We start from the raw sequence: 13,924 nt of genomic DNA on the forward strand, positions 1-13,924 counted from the left end.
ATAAAATTAACCACAAAGATATCAAACGATACCCCAAACTTAGAGGAATACAATATGTTGAGAAGAGATAGAAAAAAAAAAAAAAAAAGAGGAGGAATTAAAATATTAACAGAGAAAAAACTACAAGTAAAAGAAATGGAACTAGACAATACCCTCACAAACAGAATTAATTGCAGCAGAGATTAACACACCTGAAAGGAAGTAACTGTGGCAAATGTATACTGTACATGCCACCCAAAACAAACGCTTGGGGAACAGGCGAATATGAAGACCTGGCAGTAAGTACAGTTCAGAGTTTAACCCGAGGCGTCCCGTCGACGTATGGATACATTGCAACATTTTGCATTTACCAGTCCCGAGGATGTACTGGTACGTCGCGCAATTGCAAGGTTCATAATTTGCACAATTTTCAATTTTCGCACGTGATTTTTCGTATGTATACACGGGACACCTTCCTCTATTCCTCTACAAGATGCCAAGCAGGGACAATGCCTTTCACCGCATAACCTCCCCCCCCCTGCATGCCATTGTCTCAGCAATTCACCTGTTACCAGTGACCTGGCCAATAAAGACATTCAGGGCCAGAGTGATTCCCCAATCGATGACAATGTGGAGGACAAAGTTTACATAGCATTAGAGGAAGAAACAGTCAGAAATGATGATCAGGTAATGAGGCAAAAAAAGGTCAGGTATGGTGATGAGTTAGTGAGTGAAACAATGCTTATAATGCCTATATTACTGTTTGAAAACCAATATACTCTCGTACTACATATAAATTCGTACCAAGTAAATAAATAAATACTGTTTATGATTGATGTGAAATAGTTACCCTCCCATAGAACTCGTTTTCTTTGGTGCCAGCCTGTTAGAAAACCCAGTAGGGTAAGGAGGTACTGCTACCTGGATCGAGTATTTTAAACCTCAGGTGAGCGATTTCTCTATGAATATTCGATGTTTCTCACCAAAAGTGGAGGTTTTAGCCAAAAAAAAAAAAAAATCGAAAATACCTCGGGATTGGGGGGTGTCGGAGGTACGAAATGCTCGGGATGCGACGGGTTAAGAGCATTACTTCATAGAATGGAAGAGAAATATGAAAGAATTATATTAACTGGAGTTTTCAACACAAATATAAATTGGAATACTCTAGATGTAAAAGGCCATAAAGCTGTTGGAATCAAAAGCTCCTGGATCTCGTGCAGTTTTTTCCAAACAACATGTAAAGGAAAACATCAGAAAAAAGTGACTTGATGATCCATCAGTGCAAGCTCTTATCATTACTAGGCAAGAAAATGATATTGACAATATAATGTATCACCCTCCATTCGGCAAAAGCGACCATGCAGTATTATATTGCAACTTCATGATTGCATATGACATAGATAACAATAATGAGAGTTACAAAAAGAGCCTAAACTACAAAAAGGGCTGCTACTATGACCTAAAGAAGTACTTCTTAGAAATAGATTGGGAAAAGGAGCTTAGAGGACAAAATTTAAATGTTATATATATAGAGAGAAAAAACATTCTGTGAATTTTATGAAATAGGAGTCCAAAATTACATTCCTCAGGACAAAGAAACAGAAATGAAAATAAAGAAATGGTTTAATACAGAATGTAAAAAATCAAAAGAAAAAAGTGCTGATACAGAACACACAATAATGAGAGGGTATATAACAACTATAAACAGGCAAGAAACGATTATACAAGGATAAGGAAAGAATCTCAAAGACAGTTTGAGGAAGACATTATAGATAAAAGTAATGATCAACCGAAGCTATTTTACAGCTACATCCGAAACAAAACCAAAGTTAAAATACAGTCCATTACGGACGAGGGGATCATCTATACACAAGAAGAAGGTATTTGTGAAGCACTAAATAAAAATCCCCGATCAGTTTTTACAGAAGAAAATAATTTTGAGAGAGATGATATGGAACATGCATATCCACACATATTACCAGATATACAAACATCAGAAAAAGAAATACAGGAGGAGTTAAGTAAATTAGAGAAAGGAAAAGCAAATGGTCCTGATGAAATTTCATGTTGGGTGCTACATGAATGTGCAGAAGAGTTATGCAGACCACTGTGTTTAATTAAGGAATCCTTAGGTCAAGGTAAACTACCTGATATTTGGAAGAAAGCAAACACTGTTCCCCTATTCAAGAAAGGGAATAGACAGAATCCGCTCAACTACCTACCTGTATCACTGACCAGTGTTATAAGTAAGATACTAGAAAAACTGATAAGAAAAGTCTGGGTAAATCATTTAGAACACAATATGATGCAAAAAACTACATAAAAAGAGAGATAATAAAGACGTAAGGAAATGCAGTTTCCCAAATGGGGCAACTGATCAGTGGAATGCACTACCGAATGAACCTGTGTGTGCCAAAACAAATCATAAATTTAAAGATATGTATAATAAAAGTGGTTTAATACACGGGACAGTCATTCATGTAAAGATACAATTAGGTAAGAACACTCACGCACACACACACACACACACACACACACACACACACACACACACACACACACACACACACACACACACACACATAATGAGAGAGAGAGAGAGAGAGAGAGAGAGAGAGAGAGAGAGAGAGAGAGAGAGAGAGAAAGAGAAAGGGGAGGGACTGCACGTGACCCCTACTGGCTCTCACACTCATCAATCCTATCAGTGACTTGACCTACCACCCGGGTCTTCCCTCTCTCTCTCTCTCTCTCTCTCTCTCTCTCTCTCTCTCTCTCTCTCTCTCTTAAACATTTTGTGGAGAGTACAGTACAGCTATCGACACATTAAAAATTAAAGATATGAAGAATGAGGGTTGTGTGAAGTGGAGGGAAGGCAGCATGATGGCGGAGGACAGCGTGATATGTTCATGGCCACCCCTACTGGGATTAAGAGGTCTGGCTATAAACAGACAGACAGACAGACATATATCCTGTCATTCTCTGAGTAAATATTTCTGTGCTGTTTACTTTTCCCCTAATCCTACTGACTATGAACAATTCTGCGACTATCATACTTGTAAGATGGAACACATCTGTCAATTTCTCCTTTCACTGAAATCTCCTTTCTAGGTGATTTCAGTGTTCACCACCACCTTTGGCTCTCCTCTTCTTTCACTAATCCACTTGGTGAACAAGTCCACATCTTTTCTATCCTTAATGACCTAGGGCAGCTTGTACAGCACCCTACCCGTATCCCTGACCGCCTTGGAGAGAGCTCCAACATACTTGACCTCTTCCTTACAACTAATCCTTCTGCTTACACTGTTAATCTTTCCTCTCCGTTGGGCTCCTGTGACCGAAACCTTATCACCTTAACCTGTCCTATCACTTCAGTACAGTCTGTGGACCCTCCAAAGAAACGTCGATTGTGGCACTTTGAGGCAGCTGATATGGGGGCCCTCAGGCAGTACTTCTTTGATTTTCCCTGGAATGATTATTGTTTCCATGGCCGGAAGCCATCTGAGTGTGCCTTGCGCATTACGGAGGTTATTCTCAGGCACGGATGCATTTCTGTCTTCCTGTGACTAATGTTGAATTATGCATGTTCTAATGCTGCCCACAACAAGGAGAACGCCTTCAAAAGGTACTAGAGCCAACCCAACCCCAAATTTCATCCCTTGTTTCTAACTGGAATCGTGCTAATTAGTCTGTTCTTCGCTCTACTAAAAATAATTTCATTCATACTAAATGCTCTGAACCCTCCAACTCGAATTCTTCCAGCTTCTTCTCGCACCTTGCCAAAACCTCTCTAACAATTTTACTTCATCATCTTTCCCTTCTCTTTTCCACTCTGATGACTCTGTAGCTGTTTCTTCTACTGATAAGGCAGAACTCTTTGCTCAGAGTTTCTCCTCTGATTCTACCTTAAACGATTTCGGTGCTGTTCCTCCATCACTTTCCCCCTCTGACTTCCTCATGGCTGACCTTAAAATATCTTCAACAGATGTGTTTTCTGCCATCACTGGCCTCAATACTAACAAGGCATATGGGCCTAATGGAGTCCCTCCTGTTGTCCTCAAGAACTGTGCTTCTCTGCTCACATCCTGCCTTGGTAAACTCTTTTGCCTTTGTTTGTCAACTTGCGTCTTTCCTTCTAGTTGGAAGTTTGCTCTCATTCAGCCTGTCCCAAAGTGACCATTCCCAGCCTTCTAACTATCGTCCAGTTGTTTTAACATCCTGTATTTCTAAAGTTTTTGAATCTATTCTTAACAAAAATATTATTAAAGCATCTTTCCTACCACAACTTCTTTCTGATCGTCAGTATGGGTTCCGCCAGGGACGCTCGACTGGCGATCTTCTCACCTACCTTTCAGACTCCTGGTCATCCTCCTTCTGGGACTTTAACGAAAGCTTTTCCATTGCACTTCACATCTCAAAGGCTTTCGATCGAGTCTGGCATTAATCTTTCATTTTCAAACTACCCTCTTACGGTTTCTATCCTTCTATCTGAGCCTTCATCTCTAGCTTCCTTTCTAGTCGTTCCATAGGTGCAGCTGTAGACAGCCACCGTTCTTCTCCTACGGTTATCAATATTGGTGTTCCTCAGGGCTCTGTCCTCTCACCAACTCTCTTCCTTCTATTCATCAATGACCTACGCTGTACTTCTAACTCTGTTTACTCATACATTGATGACGTTGCCCTTCATCTTTCTATTCACTTCCCAAAGCGTCCATCTCAGCAGTTACGGTACTTCAGCGGACAATGGATGAGGCTATGGCACACATAATGTCTGACTTGGCTCATATTTCTGATTGGGGTAAAAGAAATCTTGTTGTTTTTAATGCATCAAAAACTTAGTTCTTACATCTTTCGACCGGTCGAGATCTGCCACAGGAATCTCCTCTAATTTTTAACAAGACACAACTCAATCCTGCATTATCTTTGAACATTCATTTTCTCGAGATTTATCTCGGAAAGGTCATATTCCCTCTCTTGTAAAATCCGCTTCTAAGCGATTCGGTAGGCTAAGCCGACTTCTTGCCTTCATTACCCCTGCTCAGTTATTGACTTTATACACGCGTTTTATTCGCTCTTGTGTATTGCACAACTTTCATGTGTGGCGAGGCTCCCCACATACAATTCTTTTCGTCTCAGTAACTCTCCTCCTCTTACTGGCTTCCTTCAACATCTATCTCTTCTCTGCACTGCTGCGTCTTTATCTCCTTTCTATCGCTACCTCAGTGGTCACTGCTCCTCTGAACTGTCTGCTTGCATCCCTCCACAACTACGGCAGGCTCGTCGCACGTGTCTTGCAACAAACTCTCATCTGTTCTCTGTTCAACTCTCCAATGCAAGAGTTAACCGTTACTCCCAGTCCTTAATGTGTGCAACAGGTCAATTTTGGAATAGTCTCCCTCGGTCTGTGTATCCTATTGCCTATGACCTCCAGTCTTTTCAACGCAGTGTGTCCAGACATCTCGAAATGAACGAATCTTGAATTTGGCTCTCTATCATCTTGTTTTTATTTATTTATTTATTTACTTATTTATTTTTTTGGAGGGAACAATTTGTGGGCTTCTAGACTTTGGTACCTTCTTCCTTGCACATATATATATATATATATATATATATATATATATATATATATATATATTTTTTTTTTTTTATGTGTCCGACTCTGGGCATATATATATATATATATATATATATATATATATATATATATATATATATATATATATATATATATAAAGAAAGAAAAGAAATAGATAAATGGATAGAACTTGAAAATGTATATACAGCTCCAGCTTATGACACGGAAAACTTGACATGGACAGAAATAGGAGGATTTTTAGTAAATAAATCAACATTATAAAGGATAAGAAACGGATCCTGTGTCAGAAATGAAGTGTATACAACCAGCGTGTCATTCCCGTTCTGACTTACTGATCGGGACGTGTAGGCTGGTAAACCCACTGGAACGGAAGCTTAGAAGTGTTCACAGGGGAATGGAGGGGATTAGGTTGGGTGTCACGTGGACGGATAAAAAGACAGCGTCATGGGTAAGGAAATATGTTTAGGACTTAAAGAAAAAAAAAAAAAATGGACGGGCGAAGCTACAATGATTTGATGAGGAAGAAGAAGAAGAAGAAGAAGGAGGAGGAGGAGGAGGAGGAGGAAGAAAAGAACCTAAATGGATATGGGTAGATCACTTCCTCCTTAGAACGGATAAGTAATGGAAAACAAAGGTAGTTCATAGGCAAGCCAGAGATGAAGTGAGAGGAAGAGACAATAAATATGATGAAAAGAAAGTAATTAGCATAATGGAACTGGGTGGAGCAGGATGACAGTCAGCAGGCCGAAGTGGAATAAGATGAAAGAGGCCTTCACTCTGTAGGGCAGTGGCTTAGGTTAGTGATGATGATTGTGATGATGAAGAGTGATACCTTCATCATTCTTTCTTACGACAAAAGAAATTATGTTCAGTAAATTGGCACTGAAGATTATTCTAAAAGTACATCACCAGCAGTTTAAATCCTAACATTCCTCTGTATTATTCTTGTCAAATTACTCTCGTATATTGCAATCCTGCCAGAAGTGTCGTCGCCCTGTGCTGCTTATAGACGGAGGGTGTGGCGGGACCTTATCCTGTACGATACTGTTCATTAAATGTACCCGGGACGAAGAAGTTGTTTTGTCTTAAACACCTTCACTATGATGACTATATATATATATATATATATATATATATATATATATATATATATATATATATATATATATATATATATACAGTATAGTGTATAATTATATAACAAGGCATGGGATCAGGGTTAAGTTGCTATATGGCAACATTTACGGCAAGGGTGTTAGTGATGTGCTTAATTAAACACAACATTTTAATTCTTTTGAACCAATTCTTTGTGAGTTACTAAAACAAAAAGCTCTCTCTCTCTCTCCCTCTCCCCATTGCTTTCCTTCTTCTACTCTTCCGTGCTTACAGTTTTCTCTCTACCGCTCTCTCTATTTGTATCCCATTCTCTATTTTTTTGTAGCTTACTTAACCTGCGGGTCGGGTCTTCTCTCTCTCTCTCTCTCTCTCTCTCTCTCTCTCTCTCTCTCTCCCTCCCTCCCTCTCTCTCTCTCTCTCTCTCTCTCTCTCTGAAAATGAGAAGAGTGGCAGAATTTGGATATCTATATCTATATCTATCTACCTATCTATCTATATAATATATATATATATATATATATATATATATATATATATATATATATATATATATATATATATATATATATATACATACAGAGAGAGAGAGAGAGAGAGAGAGAGAGAGAGGGAGGAGGGAAGCAAGAAGGAAGACAGATGGAAGGACGAGGTGTGTTAGTGTGGTGTGTCCGGGTGTGGGAAGCCTTAGTAAAAATATGTACGTACGTGTGCGTGTGTATGTATGAATGTGTGCACAAGTCTTTATGTCTGTGTGTGGGGGGGAGCGACAGTGTGACAGACGAAGTAGGTGGCATCACACACAGGGCCCGCCACACCTGACCCTACACACACCAACATCCACGTCAACCTCTCATTCGAAAAATACGAAAACAAAAAATTCATCCCAAGTGAGATAAATTAACAAAAATCCACATGAAAACAACATCAGACAGTCTTTATTTACCTAAGTGAGCGAGACTCCAGGTGTTTAATTAGCCTTCAGGTGCACACAGGTATTTTCTTTCACCTGGAGCTTAATTGAACGGTGTGAGGCGCGGTGCGAAGGTGAACTAGTGTAGAGTGACGTGACGTGCACCTTAGGCCTGCTTGGGATGGCTCTGGTGGTGTGTGCACGAGGGAGGATGGTGACGTGAGGGTCGTGCCATCTCCTGCTGCTGCCTCGCTCAATGTCTGCTCACAAAGGCGGAACACACGCCAGTACACTTCACGATGACAGGGTAACAAATGGTTCCGATATTAAACGGAATCTTTATCTATGTCTGTACCTATTTCTATCTATCTGTGTGTGTGTGTGTGTGTGTGTGTGTGTGTGTGTGTGTGTGTGTGTGTGTGTGTGTGTGTGTGTGTGTGTGTGTGTGTGTGTGTGTGTGTGTGTGTGTGCTTCGTAATTTGTGTATGGATGTGTTTTATGACTCTCGTGTTACTGGAAATTTGTGATGGGTTTTGGTACTGATGGAAGTAGTAACAAACAGGGGGGGTATTTTCCTGAATCTGTCTGGTAGAGGTTAGGATACGATGAACAGGTTATGTGGGGTCGAATGCTTTTGTGTACGATCGAGTTCTAATCATCTCAGGCTTTAATTAGTAAGAAATTTTGTTTTTGTACGTAAGTGACCTGTATTTGTAATCTTTGTGCACCTTGTTATGATGTGTAAGGATAAATTGGAGTGATCTGGAGGTATACTCTCTTGGAAATTTTAACTGTGGGGAACTACATTGTACAAGACGAGTTCGTAGATGTATAAATGAACCGTCTGTAGGATATGGTTCAAGTTTCTGTGCGTGCAGTAGACTGAAGGTAAGCTCCGAGTGAGAAATGCATCTTCCAATACCAGAGCTGAACTTTGATGCAAGATCGGTGATAGATCGGAAGGTTATGCATAGGCCTTCTCATAGCAAAAAAAAAAAAAAAAAAATGCCCCAGAAGCTTTTAGATGAAAAAGAATACAAATATCGTAGAGAAATTGGTGCCTCTTCAAAACATCTCTTGTCACAACCATACAACGGAGCGTTTTATCATAGCATACTTACGACGCAGGCTGCAGGATGAGTAATTTCTGGGGAAGGAAGAAATGCAATTGTTAAAATGCTGATTAAATGAAGACGTATTCTGCCATCTCTCAGCAGAGGGAATAGCGACAACAACGTAAAACTGAAACATCTATGGTTGGGAAGATGGGATGGACTTGGTGCGGGGCTACGCAGTTTACCATTTCCTAGATGACCTGGGTTCCGCGGTCTTCATACATAAGGGCAAAGGGTAAACACGATAAGAGTATACATTCAAATAATTTTTTTGACAATTTTATAACAAAATACAAACAAATGACTGACGACCACTCTAGCTGACAGCTGTGACGCTGGTAGATTCTAGTGCACTTTGTTTGACAAAATAAACAATTGCATGGTAAAAAGTCTTATAATAGAAAGAAAGGGTTAACTTTACCATAGTAAGGTTATCACAAATAGAAAAGTACACCATCATCGAGTATATCGAATACACACACACACACACACACACACACACACACACACACACACACACATATATATATATATATATATATATATATATATATATATATATATATATTAATTAGAGTAAGGCATTCTTCCAGGCTGAATATAATCCACTGGCATTAGTTGGAATAAATTTTTGAGTGATCCCAAGACTGAAAAAATAAAATAAAATAAAAAAGGGCGGGTTGATTAGGTGATATAAAAAAAAAAAAAGATCCCGATGACCTCTCTGAACACCAGCTTTCACTTAAAATGATTAAGAGTATCTAGTGTTAGCTGGAATATAAACTTAAATATTTTCTAAGGATAAACAAATCACTAAGACACTGCAAAGGTTACAGATCAGAGTCAGGTAATACAACAATAATACAGAAACCAAAAATAAAGAAAATTTAAATTTGCACTACCACACTGTCAATTACCAACTTGTAAAATTAGCACAGATCGAAATCCATACATGTTTGAATATATATATCTTACAAAACGCACACAAATCACTTCATTGCCCACACAGTATTTAAAGTAATGATTGATAGTTTCCGAGATCATACATATCACATAAAATTATCTAGCATTACCGAGTGTTAAAGGCTGATGAGACGTTAGCAGCCACGCTCAAATAAACCCACAGATAAACAAATAAATAAATCAATAGAAAATATGCATAAATAAAAAATAAATAGGTTAAATAAATACAAGGTAGATAAGGGCGGCCACTATCCACTCATACGATGCCTTCAGGTGACTCGACACGAAGCTGCAAGTCAAACCGTTTCTTGTATACCAGGAAACCATTTACTACGCTGGATGGTAAACAATACAAACAAATTACGCCTGGTGGTTTAGTGAATTACGGCGCTACACATGGGCTGAGTCTGTAAGGGTTAATAATATTTGATGGGTGATTAGGGTTTATTGTTTACATAATGCTACTTAGGGAAGTAAGGCTGGTCTCCTTCTCCTTGAACGTCGGTACCGAGTAGGCTATCCCCGGGCTCTTATGTCACTCATGGACCAAAAAGAAAAAAGGGATTGTGTGATGGATGGATGGACAAGGATTACACGTTTGAGCCCCCCCCCTCTCTCTCTCTCTCTCTCTCTCTCACACACACCATATGGGCACTGAACATCACACTCCACAACAAGAGCCTTCCTGCGTTCACTTTCAACCGATGCTCTGCCGCGTTAAGCTGAGAAACGGAGGAAAGAACAGGGATAAAGGCTTTTTGTGGCCATGAAGCAAGTATATTGAGGTTCCTTCGTATAAAACGTGCTCGGAAAGGCTGGATCGTACGTTATATCTCAGTACTGTTACCTGAAATCCGGCTGCTAACAACGCAAGTGTAAATATCCGCCATAGTACTCGTATAAAAGTATTAGAATCGCAGTCATTAATAATCTATCTATCTATCTATCTATTGCCAGACGCCTCAATCCCGTTTGGGGTGGCCACAAACAAACCGCCTCCAAGTCGCCCTGTCCCCCGCCATTTCACTACCCTGCTCCCAACTCACACCCCCCTCTCTCATATACCTCTCCACCCCATCCCTCCATCTCATCCTCGGTCTCCCCCTCCCTCTTCCACCCTCCACCTCACTCACATACACTCTCTTCGTCAGTCTTTCACCCTCCATCCTCTCCACATGGCCACATTAATAATAATAATAATAATATTAATAATAATAATAATAGTAGTAGTAGTAGTAGTAATAATAATAATAATAATTGTCAGACGCCCCGTAAGGGGTGGCTAGCATTTCTCTGGTAGTTGTTTAACGGGGATGTACACTAAACCCCCACCAATCCATATGTGCTGTTGACATCATCATCATCATCATCATCATAATAACCTGCACTGAGGGGGGGGCCTCTAGGACTCCCATTCACGTCGTTAAAGTAGCTCCCTAACACCTCTTTCTTACCGATTTATTTATGGATATGGGTGGTTAACATCCTTTAGTACGATATTTATGCAGAGTATGACTACATTATAAGGATTTACGTAACACAGAAGAGAAGGGTGAGGTGTAATAAACAAAATAAATCGCTTATGAAAAGGTGTTAGGGATCTTCCTCACCCGATCAGAATACCGGCTTAGGGCTTCCTTGCTGTGGATAGTAACGAAATTTTTTGTTTTTCATATCCTTGTCGGGCATTTTACGATTATGAACTGGCAGGAGGTTCAAATTATGGAGGGGTTACAGTTATATCGATGTAAATAAATAAATAACATTAATTTTTTAGTTATTCAATTTGCTAAAGTGAAATAAGTAAAATAAGTGAAGGAGCGTTGTGGCGTGGATGTGGATGTGATAGGACGCGTTAGTAGAAACACACTGAGGTGGTTTGGCCATGTGGAGAGGATGGAGAGTGAGAAACTGACGAGGAGAGTGTATGTGAGTGAGGTGAAGGGGGGGAGAGGGAGGAGGAGGCCAAGGATGAGATGGAGGGATGGAGTGGAGAGGTATATGAGAGAGGGGTGTGTGAGCTGGAAGCAGGGCAATGAAATGGCGGGGGAGAGGGCGACAAGGAGGCGATTTGTTTGAGGCCACCCCTTACGGGATTAATGCGTCTGGCAATAGATAGACAGATAGAAAGACAGATAGAACATGATTTGAAACCAGTCAACAGCAGCACAGCAGTTACAGTTTTCGCTAAATGAATATACATCATGAGAAGCAGAAAAGAGTATGTAAGGTTTCCAAGAGAAGAGTGGCGTCAAGGCAAGTGGGACGGAAGTTGAGGAGTGAGAGAGCGTTAGTAATTTGGTTGTCTAAGACCTGTAGATGGCGGGGTGAACAGAGGCGAGAGAGCGAGAACACCGACACCAAACCGCCTCTGATGAGTATATGAGTGAGGGAGTGGTGATGAATGAGACAGAGCAGAGGTGCCCAGATTTTATCATACCAAGGACCCCCAAACACGATGTGCCCCAGCCGAGGACCCCCAACTAAACAAAAGTTATCATTACCGTACCCTGTACAGTGTACATGCAATATTTACTTATTCTTACATGACGTAAGTATTAATAAATAAACCATTTTTCTTTTCAATATTTTTGCATTGTTTTAAATTCAAGACAATGTAATTTTTTTGTACAAATCTTACCACAATAGACAAATACAACATTGTGTCACCACCAGAAACCAAAATAAACAAATTTAACTTCATAAAAAAAATGCATAACTAAACACAAATCAGGCTATCAGGCATATCCTGTCTAGTGGGATGGATGGGCTTGGTGGCTCTTGCATAATTTATCAGCACTGGTCTTGATATTAGCGAGTGCCAGACGCATGTCGTTATTTACCTGTTGGCGTGCTGTGCTTGGTTTTCAGTAGTTTGAGTGTAGAAAATCCTGTCTCACACAAGTAGGTTGTGGCAAAGGGCAAAAGGCATTTCAGAGCCTTCTCACCCAGGACAGGACATTCAGTTCTTGAGTAGATCCAGAAGTCTAACAGTGGAAGGGCAGAGAACTTGATTTTCATACCCCCATCATGTAACATTTCAACGAGTTCCTCTTGCGACTTCAGATCAGGATGTGCACCTATCCCGGCTGGAAAAGGGTCTCTAATCCAGATCAGGTGAGAGTTTTCAAGTCTGCACTGGACGTCATACATTCCTGGTGATAAAGTGGAAACATTTCAGTGGCTCCTTCCTGGCACTTGCTTTCCCACAAGGAAACTTTTTTCATGAATGCACGTACTTTGTCCTGCACATTCAAGGCCTTGCATGCTCTTGTTTAGTACATTTAGATGCTGGAATATCTGGAATATTTGTTTTTATTTTGTATTTTAATTATTATTATTATTTATTTTAGGAGCGCTAAAAATAATATTACTCTCTTTCATCGTGTCGCGGACCCCCTGGGGCCCTCTCGCGGACCCCAGTTTGGGAACCGCTGAGATTAAGAACTTGAGCAGATCGACTGACTCACACTGGGCACCCACTGTTGAAGGACAGCTCAGGTACGAGGATATGACAAGGATAGCAAAGAAGACGGCATCTTTGGAACAGATACCGAATGAGAGGAAGAATCTGTCCAGTTAGAAGGGTGACAGAAACAGTGTAAAAACTGAATGATGTTAGAACTGTTTAGTGCAAGGAAATCGTGTATCATTATATGCATACTGTTATACCTTTCAATAGATTCATGGTTGTTGTTGTTGTTGCTATTGTTGCTGATGTTGCTTAATCCCGGTGCGTTTGACCGAGCAGACCCGTCGACCACAGGCAAGTAACTTTTTTTTTTTTTTTTTTTTTTTTTTTTTTTTTGGGGGGGGGCGTTCTACAGGTATAGTACAGTACATACACCGTTTAGGGAACCGGCACCAGCTTGTATTTAGGGTCGTTCCACACGGCGAGGTGCTGGGAAATAATTATGAGATGGTTTGGCTCCTGGGTGAACGCCGCAGCTACACCATTCCACCGAGGGTACACACACCACTTGTAGGCTCGTCTTCAGAGTTACAGATTTATGGAGAGAGAGAGAGAGAGAGAGAGAGAGAGCAATGAAGACACTGTGCAAACCTACTCCAACCAGCCTCTTCATATCCTCTCATGGACACCAAACTTGATCATAGTATTAAAACCGAGTGTTGAGGTGAGGACAAGACCCGATTTTTTATTTTTACGGTAATTTCTGAAGCATGTGATGACGAAGGAATATGTCTTGCCTCTCGGTATCATTGCTGACTGCACTTTGTAATGTAGGA

Source organism: Coenobita brevimanus, chromosome 98, assembly GCF_032717465.1.
Source record: "Coenobita brevimanus isolate Jiangsu-jjx chromosome 98, ASM3271746v2, whole genome shotgun sequence".
In the NCBI taxonomy this organism is placed as follows: Eukaryota; Metazoa; Arthropoda; class Malacostraca; order Decapoda; family Coenobitidae; genus Coenobita; species Coenobita brevimanus.